An 18,513-nucleotide genomic window follows, 5' to 3' on the forward strand; every position below is an offset into this window, starting at 1 on the left:
GCGCAGTCTGCTCTGATTGGCCAACTTATCCAGTGCATTGTGATTGGCCGAAAACAGCAAGCACTCATCTGAAATGGAACGCCCCTTTCCATAATTGTAAGCTTCATCTTTCAAAATAAATATAAAGACAGTTAGTAATGTCATTAGATTTACCATCAGTTCAAGCCCAAAAGAGGAAAAGAGTGGCGTGGCAGACATAGTGAGGATGCTCGTATGTGTTTGCAGTACACAAGCCAAGGACAGTTAAGACAGCTGACTCCAGTGTGTCACCCAGTTTCTCTCTCTCTCACACACACGTGATGTGCAAAACTCTGCATTTGAACATTCAATAGCAAATACTTAAACTTATAACAAAACTTACACTAGCTGATTCAGAAGAGCCAGACTGTTGTAGCAAAGTCAGAATTATCTCCTCTCCTGAAACGGTAATCCATTAAATGCCTTGCAGCTGTGCTGTAAGTAATCTTAAAGATTCTTAAATGCATCTACTTTTGGAAGGCCAAATAAAGTGCTTTTGCCTTTGCCAAGATACACATAGCATCTCCTTGACATAGCTGCTTCAACATTAACTGCGGTTACTTAAATCTTGCCTTCTTTCTTTGCGTGAACATTGGGCGGCATTATTTTGATAAAAAAAAAAAAAAAAAAAATTGGATTTGAAACTTTTCAACTTAATAGATCTTCTAAATTCACCAAGAGCTTGTAACACTCCAAAGAGAAAGACAAAACTGAAATCGCATCATATGACCCCTTTAATAATTAGAACTGTAACAGAGATAAAAAGAAAGTAAAAACATCATCTTGGGACCAATAAACTGATATTTTTCCATTATTTAAATGCATTTTGATTATTTTATTGTAAACAGCTCATCCATGCATGTGTTTCAGAATTTTCAATAACTTGATCTTCTGGTGAAATGACAGATTTCCCTTGGTTGACATATTCTGGTCTTCTCCAATCACTTTCCCCAATTAACTTAAACCACACACACTATCAACTACAAGCTTGAATTCAGATGTCCCTATACTGTTGAATGTTACACCCACATATCAAAATCCAGCTGTTTTATTATTTGAACAGAATTTCACAACAGGGCATTCAGAGAACAACATCTTGCATCAGCATTTTGAAAAGGGTTTGTTTACAATTCAACACAAAATGAGCTGAAACTCGTAACTAATATTCAAATTATAGATAGGCAAACAAGTGATTTATAACTCATTTTAATGGGAGACAAATGAACGACAGAAAGTGTTAGTGTTGCTGTTGCCAGATCTTGCTGAAAGAAAAAACAGCAAATCAAACTGCTTCGCCTTAGGCTGTCTGTAGCTTGGCCTAGGCACCTGGATCTCCAAGCTCCACCTTGTACACCCCTTCTCAGCCTGTGGAACTAATGGCTCCTTGGTCTTTGTCTCCACCATGGATTGTCATCCCTTAGCTTCTGCCATCTTCCTGGTTCTGCCTTGGTAAGTCATCACCGTAATTTTGTCACGGGCTTTCGAACCTCAGCCCTACACACCTTTGGCTCCACTCCACTCTTCCTTCCCTATGGCTACACCTTTGTTAAAGTATACTTTATTGCCCTTGAAAGGAAATTTGTTAAAGACTTCATGATGCTGCAGAGACCAATAAATTAATAAAATAAATAAACAAATAAATCTAAAAGACATAAAACATTACCACATATCTTCAAACATACCATCAAGCTAAAAATTCAAATGGATACAGGAACCAAATAATTAGCATATCTATTTAATTTACATAATCCATAGAACTCCATATCTTCTCCCAGAGAGAAGCAATTAGTAATGTAAATTCTAAAAATGAGACCGATTGAGATTATTGAAAATATTTAGAATCTCTTAATAGCTGATTGGATTGATTCTGGCCATTTTGGTTTTGAAAACATCAGATGACAAATTAGTATATTATTGTTGGGGAAAGTGATCAACTTCTTTTAAGGATTCCACCTTTTCTGTACAACATATAATGTTGTCCATCATTACTGTTACGGTCCATGTATAAGGTTCTAGGAGTCAGAAGGGAAACATTACATAATAGACTGACTAAACTAACAGAAACTAAATTAACAGAAACAGCCTGGGACTCCCCACTCCAAACTAAAATGTCAATCTAAGAAAAACTCTGGCTGGCAGGGAGAGCTTCAGAGGGTCTGCCTCCTTCCACGTTATAGTCTTGTCTCCGCAGTTCAACCAATCAGAAACTAGAGAAGGCAAAAAAAAAAAAAAAAACTATAAGCACTAATATTTATTGAAATGATCACAGATAATAGTTTTGATGTACTCTGCTATTGATCAAATATTTGTTCTTCTGCGACTAGACCGTATGCGAACGCCCAACCGGATGTAATGTTTTCTAATCAAATCTATCGGTGCGAGGTAGAACTGCAAATAACGATTATTTTTCTGTCGACTAATCTAACAATTATTTTTATTACAATAAATAATTAATCTAATGTTCTTTTGTTTAATTAGTCATTGAATCCTTTTGGAGAACTTTACAAAAAAAAAATAATAATAATATATATATATATATATATAAGTACAACTTCTAATATAATATTTCAACCTTTATTCATTTTCAACCAATGTGGTTGAAGTTTTTACAGTATAAAATATTAAAGAGGCAAAGAAAATGATTTTACTATGGTAAAAATGAATTTTTATTAAGCCACAGTAGCCATAAATTTACAGTAGTCTGAGACGTCATGAAATGTTCTTTAGCATCACAAACCATAAAATGTAGTCCGGGTTCTGCTATGGTTTAGCTCGGTTTCCAGAGATCTGCAGCTGATTCGGGGTAGCTCGGTGGTTTGTGACTGTTGTCTCGCAGCGCGCCATCTTTTAAGGGGCCGTTCACATATCACGTCATTTCCAATGTAGGCGCGCGATAAGCGCGCTCATAATGGAAGCGGCGCGGTGCGCGTCGCGACGCACTCTTTTTTCCAGGCGCGTCCGCACCCCATCGAGTTAAAAACATCTCAACTTTTCAGAATGCCGCAAGCGCAAGAATATCAGACCTGAACCAGGAAGTTGGTCACCAGATCACACGGTAACCAGTTAAATCGTAACCGGAGCGCGCCAAGATGTTTTCCTCTGAGGTGCTCGCGCATCGCAGTTGTGCTGCCGTGGTACACCATATCGGTTTTGCAAGGTGAACAAAGGGCCATTTTATTTGTCCTCTTTTTAAAGTATTCCCATACAGTGGTCTCTGTTTTCGTGAAAGAATGCAACTTTCTTCATTCCCAGTATGCCGTTAAGCGAGATGTAAACAAACCGTGTGACGCGTCGACGCATTTCACGCACGTCGACATATTTTTTGTAGTCGCCGTAATCGATGACGTCGACTTATTTTTTGTAGTCGACGTAATCGATGACGTTGACGCGTTGTTGCAGCTCTGCGAGGTCAGAATTACCAATAATTTGTTTTCTTTAACATTATTCTTCAAACACAATTTATGTAAAATGGTGGTTTATAATAATTATGGGAGAAATAATTATTAAACCATTATTTATTTGATTAGCCCCATAAAACCTACGGTTTTATTCGGGGGTCATCTGATTCGTGAGGATGTATTCATGTATTATATTCATTAAAATCATTAATTTTACCATGGTGAACATGCCAAGGTAACAGTTGCTGCACGACCAGTTTGAAAGTTCTGCACGACTGCCTAGAGGGAGAAATATGACAATCGTGTCCAAATGTCGTGTGCCATGGAAGGTGGCTTAAACTTTGTTAAATGAGGTTATGACATAGTTCTGTTGGATGACGATGCCAATTTTTACCACGAAGCCAAGGCTTTTTTCCCATAGTCGTCATCCACACTGAAATGTCCAAAGATATTATCTGCCTTACCGTGCATGTTTAAACCTCACACAGACATAAGTTTCATGCAATTATTCTGGCAGGATCAATTTATTTAGGGATATATTTCACCATTTACTGGCGTGATCGCTTAGAATTTATCTAATACACCACTACCCTCGTTTTGCCGCAGGACAGCAGTGTGAGTAAAAATTCTGTTGTCTTTCTAGGTCTATAATATTGAAAAGCATGCAAGTAAATATCTTTAGAAACTGCTTGGAAGTAAATGGCACATAACTGCAATTAATGTCATTGCCATAATCATGTCTATTGGTATGTTTTACAAGACTAAATGATGTTCATTGTTTTCAGAAGCCTCTGTTTCCAAAGTCTATACTGCCATGTGAAACCAGTGTTTCAAATTTATTAGTTTTGGAGGCTGCTTAAAAAGGCCAGAAGGCCAAAACAAGAGGAATGATGCTTTTCCAACAGGAACGTACTAATGTGGACAAAGGCTTAAGGAATTGTCAAATTAGGCAACCAATCGCTAAGCTGGCAACACAGTAGACTACGCATTAATTTTTTAGGTTGCCCCATCAAATGTTACTAACCTGTTTACTCTTCACACAGCCAAGGAGGGGGAAGATGGGCCTAGTGGTTAGAGAGTTTGACCCCTAACCCTAGGGTTGTGGGTTCGAATCTCGGGCTGGCAATACCATGACCGTGGTGTCCTTGAGCAAGGCACCGAACCCCCAACTGCTCCCCGGGCGCTGCAGCATAAATGGTTGCCCACTGCTCCGGGGGTGTGTTCATGGCGTTTGTGTGTGTGTTCACTGCCGTATGTGTGCACTTGGATCGGTTAAATGCAGAGCACGAGTTATGAGTATGGGTCACCATACTTGGCTGAATGTCATGTCACTTTCATTTTTTTTTTTCACTTTCAACAACTACAGCAGTCGAAGCAAGCTCCGCAGGCGGCCAAAGCAGCTATCTCTCCTCTTCTTCTCATGCTCCTCTTTACTTATCTGTTTTCCGTATCTCCTCACTGCCGCAGCAGTGTCTGCTCCCGCAGGAGCCTTTTCTGTATCTGCCGCAGCAGTGTCTGCTCCTGCAGGAGCCTTTTCTGTATCTCCCCACTGCCGCAGCAGCGTCTGCTCCCGCAGGAGCCTCAAAAAAAAAAAAAAAAAAAAAAATCCTTTTCCATCATTACATGGGTCGTTGGTTCTCTTCTGGCAAAAGTCGACATCACCTCCGCTTCCAAGTTATGCCTATTCATCCTAGGTGGTATTACGTACGGATAGTATTACGTATCGATTATAGTCAAGACGATATTAGACTCATTCTCCTATTATTGTATTTTATTATCATTATTAGGCGGCCACTACAATTCAGCTACCAAACTGCTCCGTTATTTAACTTCAAGTCATGCCATGACAAGAACAGAGTCTCTCTCTTCCTCCACCCAAGCACGATTACATACGTATACGTATCGTCGATCTCACGCACTGACAAGATGACGATTGACAATGGCCATATCGCTGATTAATGGCACTCATCTGAGGTACACTGGCACAGGAAATTCTATTTATTTTTTGTACACTTAAATTTTCAAATACAATGACTGCACCAAGATTTTCTGACTTTATATCGGAAGCAGCTCATTGGATTCGTTAAACAATTATGCAGTAATCGTCATAGCATCTACCCTTTAGACAACTAAATTGTTCTTAGTATTGAACCCCTGTCAGGCACTGCAAGAGTGCTCCCGTCTTGATCCAACCTTTGCCTTTTCCATGTTTAAAAAAAAAAAAAAAAAAAAAAAAAAAAAAACTCATTCACTGTCTGGCCCAATACTGGCCATACAACTTTACCTTTCTGTCTTAGTTCGGAGAGGCTTTCCCATCTGATGCTGCGAGTAATTACCTCCCATCAGACGTCGGTGAGAGCCTCCCGCCTAGACCACATTACTTTTCCTTTCTACGGTCGGCGAGGCTTACCCATTCGACATCGTGAGTATTGAGCTCCCGTCAGATGGTTGCGAAGTCTCCCGGCCAGACAACTTTTTTCATCCTTTGGTCTAAAAGGCTCACCCATCCGACGCCGTCAGTATTAAGCTCCCTCGGGATGCTGGCGTGAGCCTCCAGGCCACACACCCTTACCTTTTCCTCCTACAGTCAGCAAGGCTTATCTGTTCGATGCCTTGAGTATTGAGCTCCCATCGGATGCCGGCAAGAGCCTCCTGGCAACACAACTTTACCTTTCCGTCTTACATCCGGAGAGGCTTATCCGTTCTTTGCCTTGAGTATTGAGCTCCCATCGGACGTTGGCGAGAGCCTCCCGGCTAGACAACCTTACCTTTTCCTTTCTACAGTTGGCGAGACTTATCCGTTCGGTGCCTTGAGTATTGATCTCCCATCGGACGTCGGCGAGAGTCTCACGGTCACCTAAACTTTCGTTCCTGTTTGACGGGTGGCGGTGCTCGCATACGACGGCAAGAGTCTCCACTTCCCGCCAAACTCTGTCCAAATCTTTTCCCCCCCGGCCGTTGAGGCTTACCCATCTGACGCCGTTGAGTATTGTGCTCGTGTCAGATGTAGCCGAGAGTGCTCCCGGTTGGGTTTTCTTTTCTTGCTGCCCACAAACAGGTCTTATCCATCTGATGCCATGAGTATTGATCTCCCATTGGGTGTTGCAAGAGTCCTCTTTGTCGGCAGCCCAAAGCTGTTTATCTGCTCAAACCGAGAGGACTTACACGTCCGTCGTCCTGAGTCTTGATCTCCAGTCAGAGGCTTCATGGGTCCTCTCGGTTAGGTATCTGCCCTGGTTGCCCACTGACTAGCAGGGGCTCATTAGCCAGTAGGGCCCGTATGCCAACACCGTGACCTATTCCGGTCGAGACAACTCGGGCCCTCCTGGTCGGGCAATCCAATCACGTCGCTCCTCCGCTATCGGCTGGTGGGGCTCATCCGTTCCAATGCAGTGAGGTGCTCCGGTTGTGCAATGGCTTGAAGCCCCCCAACCGGGCGTCCTAAATCACATAGTCCGACACAAGCAGCCGGTGGGGCCCATTTCTCCAATAGGTAAAGTTGCAATCACTGGAGTACATATAGGCCCTTCCGACCTGCTTTTTAAATATCAGTCCCCGCCAGATGTCAAAGCTATTGTGGGGGGTCCTTAGTCTGGCGGCTGTCCTTTCCGCTATTGTTTTTTGGGGGGTACTCTAGGTTCGGGCCATTCCCGAGCTCGGAGCCCCTTCCCCGGACAGCACGCCAAATATGCACTATAATACTTCAGCTAATTATATGTAAGTGTGAACTCGTGAAATGCAGTTTCCTAACAAGGTTCGGGAGGAGCACGTCAGATACTTAGCTTAATTAACACAAGTGGAGCCACTTAATATAATCAACCTTAGGGTATAAATACAGCTGAATTAGCCTACCTGTCTCCATTGATGGTTTGTCAGCATCCCCATCTCCTCCACTAGAGTTCATTTTACACTTTTACATATACGGGGGGGGGGGGGGGTACTCTAGGTTTGGGCCATTCCCGAGCTCGGAGCCCCTTCCCCGGACAGCATGCACTATAATATAATTAAGCACTATAATACTTCAGCTAATTATATGTACGTGTGAACTCGTGAAACCACTGTTAGAAGCATGAGGCCCGTCAGACTGGTCGTGGCGGAGGTGTTGCAACAATATATATTGATATTCTCAATGTTACCCAGAAAACAGGATACAGGTTTAACTAATTTGAAATACTTCTGCTTAATGTTACACTGTCAGACATGCAAAATAAATTTAATGTATCTCTTGCTCTGGCTACTGTGTATAGACCACCAGGGCAGTATACAGAATTCCTAAAATAATTTGCAGATTTCCTCTCAGACCTTGATAAGGCGCTAATCATGGGAGATTTTAATATTCACGTTGATAATACAAATGATGCATTAGGACTTGCGTTTACTGAACTAATAAACTCTTTTGGAGTCAAGCAAAATGTTACCGGGCCCACTCATCATTTTAATCATACACTAGATTTAATTATATGGCATGGAATCGATCTTACTGCTATAGATTTCGTACCTCAAAGTGATGATGTTACAGACCATTCCCTTGTAACGTGCATACTGCGTATCACTAATATTAACTATATGTCTCAGTGTTACCGTCTGGGCAGAACTATTCAAAGACAGATTCACAAATATACTGCCTGATATGAAAGCTTTAGCCTAAGTTCTGCCAGGAAGACTCAATTACTTTTTTACTAATTACCTCCATAATTATCCAATCACGTCTTTATACTTCAGTATAAAAGATCGTTACTTACACATGTTTGAGTTTGCAGATGCCGACGCGATAACAACCTCCACCCTCCCCACCACCACCAGGATGGTGTTGTCCTTACCTTCCAGGGGGGTCGGCTGCGCACCTGACCTCGTCTTCAGGCAGGAAATGCTGGTCCGCTACCCTCGGATTACGAACTATGGACGGGGCCTTCCGCCAAAGAAATTAACAATAATGCTTGCTGAGTTGTAAATAAATGTATGCTTCGTACATTTTATCTCCCGAGTCTTTCTGGTAGAACTATCTGAACTGCTATTTGTACCCAAAAATACACATGAATTAGACGAAGTGACTAACAACATGGGCACTATTTTCTGTAATACATTATTAGCTGTTGCCCCCATCAAATTGAAAAAGGTTAGAGAAAAACGTACTGTGCCATGGTATAACAGTAATACTCACTCCCTCAAGAAAGTAACTCGTAGTCTTGAATGCAAATGGAGGAAAACTAACTTGGAAGTTTTTAGAATTGCATGGAAAAACAGTATGTCCAGCTACAGACAGCCTCTAAAAACTGCTAGGGCAGAGCATATACACAAACTCATAGAAAATAACCAAAACAATCCAAGGTTTTTATTTAGCACAGTGGCTAAATTAACAAATTACCAGATGCCACCTGATTCAAATATTCCACCAACGTTTAATAGTAATGACTTTATGAATTTCTTCACTGATAAAATAGATAACATTAGAAATACAATAGCTAATGTAGATTCTACAGCATCTAACACTTCAGTTTCATCCATCGCAACCAGAGATAAACTGCAGTGCTTGACAAATTTAGGACAGGAAGAGCTAAATAAACTTATCACTGTATCTAAACCAACAACATGTTTATTAGATTCTGTACCCAGTAAATTACTGAAAGAGTTGTTACCTGTAGCCGAAGAACCGCTTCTCAATATCATTAACTCGTCATTATCTTTAGGTCACGTCCCAAAACCACGCCCCACCATAGCACAGAAACTGCACTTGTTAAAATTACAAATGACCTGCTTCTTGCGTCAGATCAACGCTGCATCTCATTTCTAGTCTTACTTGATCTTAGTGCCGCGTTCGACACCATACATCATGACATACTCATAGATCGATTACAAAACTATACAGGTATTCAAGGGCATCCTACCTGTCTGATCTCTACCATTTTGTTTATTTAAATGGGGAGCCATCTCATTTATCATCAGTAAAATATGGAGTGCCACAAGGATCCATCCTAGGTCCCTTTCTATTTTCAATATACATGTTGCCCCTTGGTAATATTATTAGAAAATACGGAATTAGCTTTCACTGTTATGCTGATGATACTCAGCTATATATCTCAACGAGACCAGATGAAACTTCTAAATTATCTAAGCTAACAGAGTGTGTCAAAAATTTAAAAGATTGGATGACAAATAATTTTCTCCAATTAAATTTGGATAAGACAGAGATATTAATTAGTGGACCAAGAAACAGTACACATAATCTTTTAGATTACAATCTGCAACTAGATTGTCAAACCCAGCAGGCAGGTCTAAAAGGATTAAAATCCCAGATTCACTTGTATCAGTAGCAAATAAGATCTCGTTTATCACTCTCAGCAGAGCTTACTCAGTGCTGTGGAAAGGCCTAAAGCCAGACTGAAATAATTCTGAGATCTGGTTAGTACTTAGAAATAATCGTAGTTAACACAACACAATCTTTTCCAGTGCCTGAGAGATAAAAGGGACCATGGAGATTGGACGGTAGTTGTATAAAACAGACATGTCTAAGGAAGGCTTTTTAAGCAAAAGAGTAACAGAGGCCAATTTCAGGCATGTGGGAACCGAACCAGCCAGCCGAACCAGCATTTGTTAAACAGGGAAAGTAAGGTGGGGCCAACTGACTCCATCAACAATTTAAAATTCCAGGGGTGAATTACGTTGTGAGGACAGAACAAAGTTTTGAGAGCGTTAATGCATAGTCGATATAAAAAAAAAACTGGATGAAGAGTAATTTCTTACTGCTAAATTCTGAAAAAAACAGAGGTGTTAATTATAGGAGCTAAAAAACTCTGCATGTTATAATCTAGAACACTGTCTAAGACTTGATGTTTGCTCTGTCAATTCTTTGTCATCTGTTAGGAATCTAGGTGTGCTATTTGATCGCAATCTTTCCTTAGAAAGCCACGTTTCTAGCATTTATAAAACTGCATTTTTCCATCTCAAAAATATGTCTAAATTACGGCCTATGCTCTCAATGTCAAATGCGGAAATGTTACTACATGCATTTATGATCTCAAGGTTAGATTATTGTAATGCTTTATTGGGTGGTTGTTCTGCACGCTTAGTAAAAATATACAACTAGTCCAAAATGCAGCAGCAAGAGTTCTTACTAGAACCAGGAAGTATGACCATATTAGCCCGGTCCTGCCAACACTGCACTGGCTCCCTATCAAACATTGTATGGATTTTAAAATATTTCTTTTTTACTTATAAAACCCTGAAAGGTTTAGCACCTTACTATTTGAATGAGCTCCTTTTACATTATAATCCTATACGTCCGCTACGTTCTCAAAACTCAGGCAATTTGATAATACCTAGAATATCAAAATCAACTGCGGGCGGCAGATCCTTTTCCTATTTAGTGCCTAAACTCTGGAATAACCTACCTAACATTGTTCAGGAGGCAGACACACTCTTGCAGTTTAAATCTAGATTAAAGACTCATCTCTTTAACCTGGCTTACACATAACATACTAATATGCTTTTAATATCCAAATCCGTTAAATTATTTTTAGGCTGCATTAATTAGGTAAACCGGAACTGGGAACACTTCCCATAACACCCGATGTACTTGATACATCATTGGAAGAATGGCATCTACGCTAATATTAGTCTCTGTCTCTCTTATTCCGAGGACAACCTTGCCACCAGATCCAGTCTATATCCAGATCAGAGGGTCACTGCAGTCACCCGGATCCAGTACATATCCAGACCAGATGGTGGACCAGCACCTAGAAAGGACCTCTACAGCCCTGAAAGACAGCAGAGACCAGGACAACTAAAAGCCCCAGAAACAGATTCCCTGTAAAGACCTTGTCTCAGAGGACTACCAGGACAAGACCACAGGAAACAGATGATTATTCTTCACAATCTGACTTTGCTGCAGCCTGGAATTGAACTACTGGTTTCGTCTGGTCAGAGGAGAACTGGCCCCCAAACTGAGCCTGGTTTCTCCCAAGGTTTTTTCCTCCATTCTGTCACCGATGGAGTTTTGGTTCCTTGCCGCTGTCGCCTCTGGCTTGCTTAGTTGGGGTCACTACATCTACACCGATATCGTTGACTTGATTGCAAATAAATGCACAGACACTATTTAAACTGAACATAGACGACATCACTGAATTCAATGATGAACTGTCTTTAACTATCATTTTGCATTATTGACACACTGTTTTCCTAATGAATGTTTTTCAGTTACTTTGACGCAATGTATTTTGTTTAAAGCGCTATATAAATAAAGGTGGCTTAACTTGACTTGACTTGATTTGATCTTAATTTAAGGGGAAGTTGTGGCCTAATGGTTAGAGGGTTGGACTCCCAATCGAAGGGTTGTGGGTTCTAGTCTCGGGCCGGACGGAATTGTGGGTGGGGGGAGTGCATGTACAGTTCTCTCTCCACCTTCAATACCACGACTTAGGTGCCCTTGAGCAAGGCATCGAACCCCCAACTGCTCCCCGGGCGCCGCAGCATAAATGGCTGCCCACTGCTCCGGGTGTGTGCTCACAGTGTGTGTGTGTGTGTGCTCACTGCTCTGTGTGTGTGCATTTCGGATGGGTTAAATGCAGAGCACAAATTCTGAGTATGGGTCACCATACTTGGCTGAATGTCACTTCACTTTATTTATTTTCACTTAATTTAACAATCTTTTCAGAAAAGAAACTCAATAATCTTTCACATAATTCATTTGAGGAATTTGATATACAATTGACAGATGGATTTAAGAGAGCATTTATGACTGAAAACAAAATTTTTAGTTTATTATTATTGTTTAGAATCAGACTAGAGAAATATGCTGCTTTTGCAACCTTGGCCGCAGTCTGGTGGACAGAAGAGCAGACTTGGGGTGATTTCACACCTGCCTCATTTAGTTGGGTTGAATCGTACCAGAGTTCGTTTCTCCCTTTGGTGTGGTTTGATTGGGCAGGTGTGAAAGCAGCAATCGCACTCGGGTGCGCACCAAAGGTGGACCAAACAAGCGTACTGAGACCTGCTTGAAGAGGTGGTCTCGGTACACTTTCAAACGAACTCTGGAGCAGTTCGTTTGTGGTTAGAAAGTGATCCAACCTCGAACAGACCCAACTGCAAAAATAACTGATCATTTTTTGACTAAACCAGCTGCCGTAGTCAGCTGCGCTGTGCATTATGGGATGAGGAAATGTTTGTTGACCGTTTGCACTTTAGCATGGCAGCTCGTGGACAAACTTGGAGTAGTGAGGAGGTGCGGAGCCTCATAGAAATTTGGTCAGATGACCATGAGCATGTCAGAGTTAAGAAGAATTAATGCACGCCTCCGCTTGAAGTTACAAGTGATGCCCGCTCAACGTTTACAGTGCATTAGAACGTTGTTTTCAAGCCGCATCCGCGCTTCATTATAGAAATGTATTGTTTGCATATCGTGGTGTATACAAACAATGTAATAGATTATGGCCAGGGACAAAACCAGCCTGTGCAGTCGTCTCTCCATAGTTGTGTTGTCTCTTAGTTGTTTGCTGGCTTTTCCTCTTATGTTGGAATTTTCCCGCACGTAAATTCTGACCAATCAAAAAGCAGTTTAGGAAATATGTCATGGCCAATGAGTGATGTGGATGTTATCATGTGACTGAATTTTGGTTCATTTCAACTGGTTCGGACCAAAGCAATCAGTGTGGTGCGAAACGGAACCAAAAAAGCTGAAAAATGCTACAATGTATAATTGTTTACCCTTGGTTTGGACCAAATGAACCGAACTAGAGATGTGAAAGCACCCTTAAATACCTTCTGTGGAGACTGAAATCTATCCTTTTTCCTGCACGTCTGTCTTAAGAAACTTTCGGGAGTTAGACACCTTTCAAATTTAGGTTTTGGTTAAAATTTTTAAGAAGAGCAGTTTCATTTAAAATGTCCATCCATACATTATTTAGCATGTCCAAATGTTGGTCGAAATTCAGATCAGAAAGTGTAGTGTCCAAGGACAATTGTGAGCTCAGTTCATTAAAAAGCATGTTAAAATCCAGGTGAAACTGAAAGGAATAAGACAGAGACAACTTGACAACATCACACAGAGTATGTAGATGTGGCAGTGACAAAGAGAATAAAATAGGCTTATGGTCAGAGATCACTGCATCAGAAAGCTCAAGTTCAGAGACAGAAAGCCTATAAGTGAGCACTAGGTCCAAAGTGTGCCCTTGTATATGAGTGGGCTCATTTTTCCACTGTGTGAGGTTAAAAGATTCAATACGACTTAAAAGCTGCTTAGAAAGGGAACTGGATGGGCAACAAACATGAATATTAAAATCACCAACTAATATAAAACTGTCATAGTTTGTAGTAATATACCCCATTAACTCTTTAAGTTCCATAATAAAATCTTTAACCAAATGTGGAGGGTGATACAACAAAACTAACAGAATAGGACCGTTCCCTTCCAAGATTCAGTGATAAACATAAAATCATGCTGTCACGAAGCAATGCATGTCCCACTGGCTGGTGGAGGCTATAACTTTATCCTATGGAGGGCGCAGACTCGCTTCGCCCCAGGACTTAAAGCTCACTCCACGAGGGCAGTAGCTTCATTGCAAGCTTTTCTCAGTGGTTCTTCTATGGTTGATATCTGTGCTGTGGCAGGATGGTCCTCACCAAGCACTTTTGTCAAGTTTTACAGTCTGGATGTTAGGACGGCTCCTGGCTTCCGGGTTCTCTCCGCTTGAGCAGATGCTTTCCTTGGATTCCAGCTATCAGGTACGTCAGGCGTTATGATATAGGGTTCCCATACGGTGACGTCACCACAGCATCGAAGTGACCTATGAAAAAGGAACGTATGTAACCACAGTTCCCTGAATAGGGAACGAGATGCTGCGGTCCCGGCCGTTCCTTTCCTGATAGCATGTTTTTCCTTCAGTTCATGTAATCTGATCGAAATAGCGCGCAGCACCCAGGTATTCTATGCACATGAATGTGTGTGGCCAAGCGCTATTTGGCCAATAAAATTGTTGGGATGGTATAGGATTTCAGACATTCGTCACACCGAAAGGTGTTCCCATGCGGTGACATCACCACAGCATCTCGTTCCCTATTCAGCGAACTGTGGTTAAATACGTAACCGAGATGATATCATTAATACACAAAGGAAATGTAGAGTTAAAATGTCTATATCATTAATACACAAAGGAAATGTTGAGTTAAAATGTCTATTTTACTATACATGTTGAAATGTGGTAATTCAGTGGTGTATTGGTGTATTTTCGAGAGGAAAAATGTTCAGTGTCGTATGGAGTAAATGTATACACTGTTGCAGACTTTTTTCAGGGTTGACGGTATGGGTGCTGTTTAATTGGTGTGTTGTCACCAACGTCTATGTCATGCTGCAATATGTGTGTTTGGGACGGGACATCTGAAAACAACGAAACATGACTGTTATGGTCCGCGACCTTTTGTGCTGTACCTGTGGATTTTTTTTTGGTCTTTTCTCCGTTCTCACTCTCATGCTCTTAGGTACCACCTGCCTTGGATTCTATTGTCATTTAGAAACTGTTGTGAGTGTTTGAAATAACTTATACTGAATTTAATTACATATAAAAGTTGCTGAATTAAGAAGAATACGATGGGGAAATCTAGGAAAAAGAAAAAAAGAGGAGGTTGGATCAGAAACAAGATCTAGAATTGATGAATCAGAGATTGAAGATGGAAATGATGAGATGGGTTGGACAGTGGAAAGTGGAAGGAGGGAGAATAAAAAGTGTTGAAAATGCTAATAATATGAGGAAGAAAGATAATGAAGAAGATTCAGTAGATACAGATGAGGATAGCGAAAGGGAAGTAACAAGTGGAAGGAGAGAGGAAATAAAAATTATTGTAAGATTTAAAGAGGGACAAGGAGTAAAAGGGGTAAGCCCAATTGATTTAACAAATGAGTTGAGGAAACAATCAGGAGAGATTAGAGATGCAAGAGTACTTCAGCATGGAGCATTGTTGTTCACGCATCGTCTCTGGAACCCAAAGAAACAGGAGATAACGGATCAAATGGTGGCAAGCCATCTCCGTTTCAACATTAATTCCGCCAATACATACGTCTGCATCTCCCAAGCTAAAAGAAGCCACTGCCACATCACTAGGGCTGAGAACACCGGCATTTTCATCCGTCACAACTCCTGACGTCAGAAGGACATTTAGCTCAACTAATTTATTTATTATTTGACTCTTTATATCAGCTTAAAAAAAAAAACACTAATTTAACTGTGTCCACTAGTGCAGAAGGGTTGCAGAAGGGTTTGTGAGTAAGTCAGACTCTGTTTGTATTTCGCGGGCAGGCAGGATTATGCAAATTTGTTACCCAGTGACATATAAACAGGCAAAATATTCCAAAAATATGACAACTCGTTATCTTTTTTTCATCAACAACTTTGCAGATAAAAAAAAAAAAAATTCATAACTACTTATAATGCTGCTAATATTGAGGCTGCAGTAGGGAAACTTGGCTGAGTATTGCTAAATTAGTTAGCTATACATTGTACATAATATATACATTGTACATAATTTATACATGCACAGCACATGCCCTAGTATGGAATAATATTCCGGACATTATTCAAAAGGAATTGCAAATTGTATTTAACATTTAAAATGGAAATGCAAAGTCCATTTGCAATTGTGTTTCCCATATCTTACGAGCTATGAGCCTGTCATATTTAAATAGCAATATTAATTACTCCATTTGCTTTTTCACTCTCTCTGCACTTTGCATGTAAACTGCCAAAACTCAAATGGAAAGGCAATTCCTTTTGCATTTGAATTTCCAACGTCTACACGGAAACCTATCTATCAAGTAACAGGGGTGGGGCCATTTTATTGGGAGTGTTTGCAATGGGAAGTGATGTCACTTACAGTCTACAGTAATAAGTCCCACAGAGGAGATGGAGGGATATAAAACCAGAGCGACGACAGTGACGAACGAGAGAGGACCAGGCCTGGACTTTATTTTGTGTTTACTTTTTATTTGTGCGCAACAGTCGTCCGCGAGGGGCTGTTGTGCTGTTTTGTATTTATTTTGTCATTAAAGTTTCAGTTGATTGTTCGCCGGTTCCCGCCTCCTTCTTCCCGATGATTACGAAGGTTTTATCGTTACAATGATATTTTAATTATATGACCAGCACCTTTATATATCGTTAATAATATAGTTCAAACGGTGAAATTGACCTCATAATCAGAATGATATCTTGTGAAAATTCCTTCATTCCTTTAAGTAGCTTAGATGTAACTACTCATGTGCATCTCTACAGGCAATGTTGTAAATATGCAAATCAGTCCCCACCCCCATTCAACTGCTGCAGCCCCCCCACCCCACGGTCTCCATGCTGATGGGAAAAGTTACATTTATGTGATGCTGGGAAACAAAGGCTGGGTTTTTGAAACTGTAAATGGTTCACTGGAACTTGAAAGAAAAATACTGTTGACTGATGAATTTGCCCATGGATAATGATAAAGAATAAAAAATCTATATTTGAAAATATTACATGTAAAGATGTCTTTTTATCATGGTATACTGACTGAGAATACCAACATCAGGTTTCTGAATTCATTAGGACTACAATGAGTTTTTATGCTGAATATAAGTTTTACAAGAAGGAAATAATTTTGGAACTACAACAGTGGCAAGACAGAGCAAGTGAAGAAAAGCAGAGGGAAGAGGAGAAATAACAGCAAGGATACTGGAGTAAAGAACAAATATTAATAATAATGATAATTATAATAATAATAATGAGCTATTTAATGGCTTTTTTTGAGCTAATCAGATCTGCTTTATTGTCAATTCTTCCACATGTACAGTACATACATACAGAGAATTGAAATTGCGTTACTCTCAGACCCTTGGGGCATACAGATAACAATAACAGTAGAACATTAAATACAGATAATAAAATATAAAGTACAACTATACGAGTATACAAATAGGTAATGTAAAAAGAAAGATAAGTAAAGCACCACAAGGCACATGGCAGACAGAATGCAACCCAGTGAAGTAAACAGTGTAGATATCATGATTATAGTGAAGAAGAGCTTATTGAGTCTGATTAAAGTATCAAAAATCTCAGAGAGCAGTTCTTTATTTAAACTGACAGAAGAGGTAGTTGAATGAGGTCAGTTAACTGCATTGGCAGACTGCAGCATTGGTCTGCTCACTACATCCTTCTCTATGGAACTGACGTCATTCCACTACCACATCAGTCAGTTAATAAAATAACTGCTCTTGAGGCCTTTTGTCACTTTTATCAGACTTAATAAGCTTTTGTTTTTGCACTAAAAATTATTTTATCTGCACTGTTGTTCACTTCATTGATTTGCACTCTATCTGCCATTTGCCTTGCGCTGCTTTATTTAAGTTTATTTTCAATTTTATTATATGTCTTTTTTTTTTTTTTTTACATTCCCTTATTGTATTGTTGTATCTACATTTTATATTTGATCTAGATTTTTAGGCTTTAATGTTAATGTTATCTGTATGCACCGGGGGTCTAAGAGTAATGCAATTTCGATTCTCTGTATGTATGTACTGTACATGTGGAAGAATTGACAATAAAGCAGACTTGAACTTGAACTTGAGAAGTAAACAAAAAAAAAAATAATAATTATATATTATTTGTAGGATTAAAAATTTATATATTTTTTACAATTACTCTTTCAATTTGGGGGTCATAATGAACCCAAAGCCAGAGATTTGAAAACAGGAAATGAGGGACAACTGAGGCTTAATCTAATTTAGAAAAGGAAATCATAAAGGGATGGAAAGGTGATTGCCTGATTTCCAGGTATTCCCACTTGGCACCACCTGCTCTTTTAAAGCAACACCCCATAAGTTAACAGGGTGTGAGGCTCAGAAGAGAGCGTGATGCGGTTCTCTCCGATTGTTTCCCTATACTTGCTACTTGACTGTTTATCTTCAGTTTCAGTCCTCAGATTAGGCACATGTCAGCTCCAGAGGCAGTTCAAGCTGAATGGAGTGTACCTGGATGGAGATGTTATAATTGGAGGCCTATTTGAAGTTCACTTTTTCACAGTGTTCCCAGAGCTGAGCTTCAGAAGAGAACCAGAAGAACCATACTGTGAAATGTGAGTCAGATTAACT

At 40.2% G+C, this 18,513-nt stretch overlaps 1 protein-coding gene across 1 annotated transcript in view; it reads right to left on the minus strand.

Annotated features, from left to right (window-relative positions):
• The window catches only part of LOC127977344 (extracellular calcium-sensing receptor), a 133,075-nt gene that overhangs the window by 64,610 nt on the left and 49,952 nt on the right, over positions 1–18,513 (minus strand). The window lies entirely within an intron of this gene.

This window comes from Carassius gibelio, chromosome B18 (genome assembly GCF_023724105.1).
Source record: "Carassius gibelio isolate Cgi1373 ecotype wild population from Czech Republic chromosome B18, carGib1.2-hapl.c, whole genome shotgun sequence".
Classification (NCBI taxonomy): Eukaryota; Metazoa; Chordata; class Actinopteri; order Cypriniformes; family Cyprinidae; genus Carassius; species Carassius gibelio.